Consider the following 6,973-nt stretch of genomic DNA (forward strand, 5'->3'; position numbering starts at 1 on the left):
CATGTCATAATAACGTGAATCAGTAGGCTGTGGAGATTTTTAGGAGTAAGCTAATTCCAAAACATAGGCAATATGGATTAGTCAGGTTCTAGATGAACAGTCTGGCTTGGAACGCTGATTAAATTCATGCTGAAAAAGAGACGCATAGACCCTGGAAGCAGATCCAACAACAATTTAAGCAGTTTCCCAGAGCAGTGACAGTCTGGATCAGATATAGAAAGGAGTCATTTTTCCATCTTCCTTGGGCTACTAGTACACAACCCTCTAGAGTCTCCATGATTTTTACTTTAAGAAAATCTTAAGTTTAAGAAGTTATTTGCTTTGGCCAAGTTTTTTCGTTCAAGGTTTTGTCTGCTCTGATCAGGATTAACTGTAATGCAGGGTTAAAACCAGCAACTCTAGAGTCATATATCCTTTTTCTAACCAATGGAGGACCCAAAAGAAATGGGTGGCAAGCTTTTTCAAAGGTCCACCTGGTAAGATTTTGGGGAGCCCCCTCAAGTGGGAAAGACCAAGGAAGAACAAGGCTTCTATTAGCAGGATTAGCAGGATAACACAGTTTAAGAATACTTGGTAACATTCATTTTCAACCAGTTCAGTTTGGTACAACCAGTGGCCTAGTTCTAAACTAGGGAACCATTGCTGTCCACAGTCAGGGCAATGTGAATTATCTGAGGACAATGGGACCTAGAGAGACAACACAGAAAGCAACGTAAGAGTAAGAGGCCACAATGACAAAGAGAGACACCCAAACAACCAGTCCTATTACAGGTTTGGCTTAGCACTTTCTCAGTCCAACCACCATTACTTGGAGAGGGTAAAATTTGGCTTGCACCTCTGTGCAATTCTTCAACATTTCGTTGTCTATTTTTCACTCACTTGCAACCAAGTCTCTGAACTCAGGGACTGATCCAGTCTATGTTATCGGTCACTTACTAGCAGCACAGATCTCAGAATAGCTCCTTTAAATCCCAGCTTCTCAAGAAAAGGTAGGGTTCTAGTCTAAGTTAATTATTTTTTCTTGTGTGTTATCAGCTGGTGGTGTCATGCAGAGGCACCTGGCTTACTCTGCTTTGCTGGTAAGTTATTATGTCGGGTTGGTGAAACAGAGGAGCTGACAGGTCCAGTGGGTCTTTGGTGGGCACTGGCACTCTTGCCATAGCAATACACATACCCAAGTCTTACGGCCTTGGCACTTGATAGCGATGTAGAGGGGTCAGGAAAACCTGGCAGAGTCCTCTTGGGTGTGGATCCAATGAAGTCTTTCTTGGGAGGACTTTAATCAGGACCCAGTCACAGGCAAGTAACTGGTGTTGAGCTGGTTGAAGGGTCTGGGAATGCTTCACACACTTATAAATTCTAGCGGGGTTTTAAATCGTCTACTGTCAATGTCAGGAAAGCCCTTCGCGTGTTCTTTCTGCTCCACAACGCCGAGCTGCACCCCTTGGACGCGGTGGAACAGAACGTCGTCCCCATCCCTTACACTCAGTTTTAAGTGATCCTAATTAATGACCCTAAATGGTTAGCTTGATTAAAAAGAGATAGACCTGGGCTTCCCTGGTGGCGCAATGGTTGAGAGTCCGCCTGCCGATGCAGGGGACGCGGGTTCGTGCCCCGGTTCGGGAAGATTCCACTATGCCGCGGAGCGGCTGGGCCCGTGAGCCATGGCCGCTGAGCCTGCGCGTCCGGAGCCTGTGCTCCGCAATGGGAGAGGCCACAGTGGTGAGAGGCCCGTGTACCAAAAAAAAAAAAAGTTAGACCTTTACTGAGAAAGAGGTAAAATTGTGGAAAAATCTAAAAACTCCTGAAATTCATTTAGATGAATTGGTTTTCACAAACTACCACATACTGTACTGTCTTCCACATTGTACTCAGCCTGGGGATGCTGCAGATATTTACCACCATAAGCCATGAGGCTCTCAAGCACACACCTTATTTTTCTTTAAAAATGGACTTTTATATTTCAATTTTTAAAAATTGAGATCATGTAACATTGTGTAAGTTTAAGGTATATGTGTTGGTTTGATGCATTTAGATATTATGTATGTTTACTACCCAAGCCGGTAGCTAATACCTCTATCATGTTACATAATTATCATTTTTTTGTGTGATGAGAACAATTAAGATCTAGTCTCTTGACAACTTTGAAGTTTACAGTACAGCATTGACTATTATTCACTATGCTTATTTATCTACTAGCTGTAAACATCATCTTAAACAACATCTCCCCAATTCCTCCACCCCCCAGCCTCTGGTGACCACCATTCAACTCTGTTTTTATGAGTCTGACTTTTTTAGGTTCCACATTTAAGTGAGGTCATACAGTATTTGTCTTTCTTTGTTGGATTTATCTTACTTAGCATAATACCCTCAAGATTCAACCATCTTGTCACAAGTGGCAAGATTTCCTTCTTTCTCAAGGCTGAATAACATTTCACCGTATGTATCTACTACATCTTCTTTATCCATTCATGGACTGACTTAGGTTGTTTCCATATCTTGGCTATTGTGAATAATGCTTCAATGAACATGGGTTTGTGGCAGGATCTTAGTTCTGCAACCAGGGACTGAACCCAGGCCCTCGGCAGTGAGGGCACGGAGTCCTAACCACTGGACTGCCAGGGAATGCCCCCAATTCCTTCTTACATATATACCTAGAGTAGGATGTTTGGGTCATTTGGTAGTTCTATTTGTGATTTTTTGAGGAACCTCCATACTGTTTTCCATAATGACTACTCCAATTTACATTCCCACCAATAGTACCCAAGTATTCCCTTTTCTCCACCCTTCTCCAACACTTGCTATTTCTTGTCTTTTGGATAATAGCCATTCTAAGACGTGTGAGGTGGTATCTCATTGTGGTTTTGATTTGCATTTCCCTAATGATGAGTGATATTGAGCATCTTTTCATGTACCTCTTGGCCGTTTATATGCCTTCTTTTGAAATATGTCTATTCAGGTCCTTTGCCCACCTTTAAGTCGAATTATTTGCTTTTTTTTTTGCTATTGAGTTGTTTGAGTTATATATTTTATATATTAATCTCATTAGATATATGGTTTGTGATTCTTTTTTCCATTTTGTAGGTTACCTTTTCAATTTGTTGTTTGCCTTGCTGTACCTCTTTAGTTTAATGTAGTCCCACTTGTTTATTTTCATTTTTGTTGCTGGAAGCACACACCTCAAGAGACAATGTTTCAATTTCTCCTAGGATCCAGAAGCTACTGAGTTTGAAAAAATCCACTTTACAGAGAAATGTGCACTTATCTGTCTCATAATTAAATAATGTAATTACCATGTTGCATCTGAGTTTTATGCTGCTCTGTCTTTTGGAACCAGAAGTCCTGCTCAGGCAGGTTTAGAACTTTTATAGTAAATGCACCAAAGTCTTAGTTTTGTTTAGCAGACCAAGCAGAGAGGAGGAGAGAATAAATGAGGCAGAGAGGATAAACTCCCAAAACTCGGTAAATATCAAAGCACCAATCACACTAATAAGGGTAAATGATCTGTTATTCTATACCATTTGATAATAGATTATGTTGCCAATGAAAATTGTTTGTGAGAAGTTTGTGACAATTTATAAATTGCTTATGTTGTAATAGTAAATGAAAAAAGCAGCATATACAATAGTATCAATAGTATAATCACAACAATGTAAAATGAAAGTGCGCTAGAAAACCAGATCTGGAATATTCTCAGGATTGTTAACACACTGTCTTTAAGTAATAGAACATTTGAGTGATTGTTTTCTTTTTTTCTGCATTACCAGTATTTTTCATATTGAATATGCATTACTCAAGGTATCTTTTGAAATTACCTTTTCTAAATTACAACTTTATTCTTTCAAACTATCATTCCCTTTTTGGTATACTTTGTTCTGGCTTTTTCCACACCCTTACCAAAAAAAGGGGAAATGCAAACTAATATTGCAGTAGAGTTTATGTATTTATATCTGACTGTCAGAAGTCTTGTTAATCACCAACAACACAAATATTTGTCCCCACAGCTAAAATTAGAGCTGCAATTTTTTCAAACCTAATGTTAACCAAAACAATGAAATGATATAATCTCTAGAAAAGAGTCAACAGTGCCTTACAGTGTGGTCGTTAAAAATGAAGCTGCCGGGCTTCCCTGGTGGCGCAGTGCTTGAGAGTCCGCCTGCCGTTGCAGGAGACGCGGGGTCGTGCCCCGTTTCGGGAAGATCCCACATGCCGCGGAGCGGCTGGGCCCGTGAGCCATGGCCGCTGAGCCTGCGCGTCCGGAGCCTGTGCTCCGCAAATGGGAGAGGCCACAACAGTGAGAGGCCCGCATAACGCAAAAAAAAAAAAAAAAAAAAAAAATGAAGCTGCCATCTTATTATCACAAGACCAGGGAAATTTTGAGATTACATAGGACGTGGAAATACTGTGTCCCAAAGACACACCAGTCATATCTCCAAATTTGTCATTATTTCAACAGAATGGACTGGTCTAATTCAAAAGTCATATTTAAATAAAGTATAAATATTATAATATCAAAAGAATAATTAGCATATTCTTTGTCCCAGAGAGCTTCAAAGATGTTAATAGATTACCATGATCTGTTTCTTCAAAGACAAGTAGAAAACAGAAATGTGAAATCATTTTCCTAAGGCCACACAGAGTAAAACATTACTGTGCTAGATACTTAACTGATTTATGAATGTTTCCTGAGTATGTCATTAGAATCTTAAAAATGTTACCACTGGGCTATGGAGAGACAATGTCTCTTTTTTTAAAATCAAAATTCCCATATTGCAAAAGTAATTTTGTATAAAGCAATAGTGTTTTCATTTCCAAAGCAAACTTTTGAAAAAAATAAAACTACTTCCCACCTGGCTTTGTGAGGAACTGCTACTAATAACTACTGTTAAACAGTTTGTAAAAACATGATATGCTGTTTCCTTGCCTGGTAATGATAAGCTTAGCAGACCAAAGCATAAATAAACAACTGTGCTATTGTTTCTCAGCTTCAGAAAATTACACATGCTATTACTAGTTGATAATTTTGTGTAAAATCTAGAAACATTCATTAAAAATTAATAGGCTATGTCATTTTACAAGCATACCTTTAAAAGATATGGAAAGTAGATTATTGGCAGTTTGTGAAATTAACAATGAAAGACTACTGTGTCTCATTTTACCTAAAGATTTACCTAAATATCTAGGAAGGCTCAGGAACAATTTTGGGAGTTTGCTTAATGTTAAATTCTCTTATGATCTGAAAGTGCCAAAAAATAAAAAAATTACCTCCTGTCTATTTGAACACACACACACACACACACACACACACACACACACACACACACACACACACACACCAGTTGCATCACAGCAACTAAGATCACCCATGAACTGATTTTTTTTTTTTTAAGCAGGGGCTCCACTACTTTTCCTTTTCTTCCTGATAAAGAGAAAATACCTTAACTTGCCCCCCGCCATTTGTCTGTGGGTGTAGCAGAAGTCTCACCAGGAAGAATGACAGATTCGTAGAGGAGACTCCAGTGAGTGATGCCATATGTAGTTAATTAATACTAGAAAGAGAAGTGCAGACACTGTAAGTCATATGATTACAAAGGAGACCAAACAAAAGAGCACCCTAACAGTTTGGGCCTTTATTAGAGAGAGAGAGTTTTCCCCTTCACTAAAAGGAAGTTTTCATAAGCACACTCTCACCCCTGAGGCAGAGGAGTGACAAGTGGGGATTGTTAAATTCGGGGCAAATGGAAAAGGCAAGCTCTGCGTCATGCTCTACTTTCTTTCTCTTGAGAGTATGCCTGCTCACGCCGGGCACAAGTTCTCTCTGTTCCTCCACGTGCCCGGAGCCTCCACTGGGTGGGCCTCCTCTTCCCCCAGGGGATTCCTGCCCCAGCCCAGTTAGGCAGTTCTGTCTAACTCCTGGGTTCACAGCTGTTAGCAATCCATGAGGCCAGTACAGCCAAAGCCATTACCTTTACTGGCTTCTGACAGTAAACAAGAAATAAATGGCCCGTCTTTGCATTGTTCTATATCTCAACTTGTTCAGAAACCAAGCCTCTTCAAGTATCAGTTTTAGGGTGGTTTTATTCCAATAATAAGTATAGCAAATCACTATACTTACTCTTAGAAAAGGGCTTTCATTCATTGCTGATTGATTTGCAAAAACTCCAAGTCAAATCTACTGCCTGATTTATAAGGAAGCCATCGATCACATGAGACACAGTCCACACTTGAATTATCTGCTTACCAACATCACAGTTCTGGACATAGCACTCTACAACGATTTGTGCTATTATTTATTAATGTTTCTCTTTTAAAAGGCTCATTGTTTTTTACTTTAAAGTATGATGCCAAATGGAAACTACTGCAAAAGGAAATTATCACTTGTCAAAGATTAACACCAAAAACATACAGAGCACTTAGTCTATGCCAGGCTTTATAAATATCACCTCATTGAATTCTCACCACAATCCTATGAGGTAGGTACTATTACTGCTGTCGTTTTATAGATGAGAAAACTGAGGCATAGAGAGATTAGGAAATTTGCTCAGTCAGGCAGCTAGTGAGGGGCAGACTTGGCTCTGCCCCAGATGTCCTGACTCCAAAGTCAGCTCTGACCCACCTCAAGTACAGAAAGTGACTATAAAGACAAAGGCAGTGAAAAGACGTCAATGCTCTCACAGTATAAAAATAAAAATGAAATGCAAAGCATAATAACCATTTAACAAAAATGTACACCTAAAAATTCTATTTTTCGTGCACAAGAAATCGCTGTTAATCACTCAATAGTAAAATTTTAAGTTTGAAAATGAAAATGAAATACAAAGAATCATCACCAATTGATTTCTAAAAATCCACTCTGGAAAAGTCTGTTCTTCTCTTGCAAGAAATTACTGTTGATGATAAGTCAATAATGAAAGCTTCATTTTAAATAGCCTTACTGTAAGATTAATTAGAGTAAAATGCCCTGAAGGGAAAG

General features: G+C 39.2%; 1 protein-coding gene and 1 pseudogene across 1 annotated transcript in view; both read right to left on the reverse strand.

The window, feature by feature from the left end:
• The window catches only part of SLC35F4 (solute carrier family 35 member F4), a 292,375-nt gene that overhangs the window by 209,705 nt on the left and 75,697 nt on the right, over positions 1-6,973 (reverse strand). The gene's annotated exons all lie outside the window — the stretch shown is intronic.
• Positions 305-1,912, reverse strand: LOC103074742 (torsin-1A-interacting protein 2, isoform IFRG15-like; annotated as a pseudogene).

This window comes from Lipotes vexillifer, unplaced genomic scaffold, assembly GCF_000442215.2.
Source record: "Lipotes vexillifer unplaced genomic scaffold, Lipotes_vexillifer_v1.1 scaffold221, whole genome shotgun sequence".
Classification (NCBI taxonomy): Eukaryota; Metazoa; Chordata; class Mammalia; order Artiodactyla; family Lipotidae; genus Lipotes; species Lipotes vexillifer.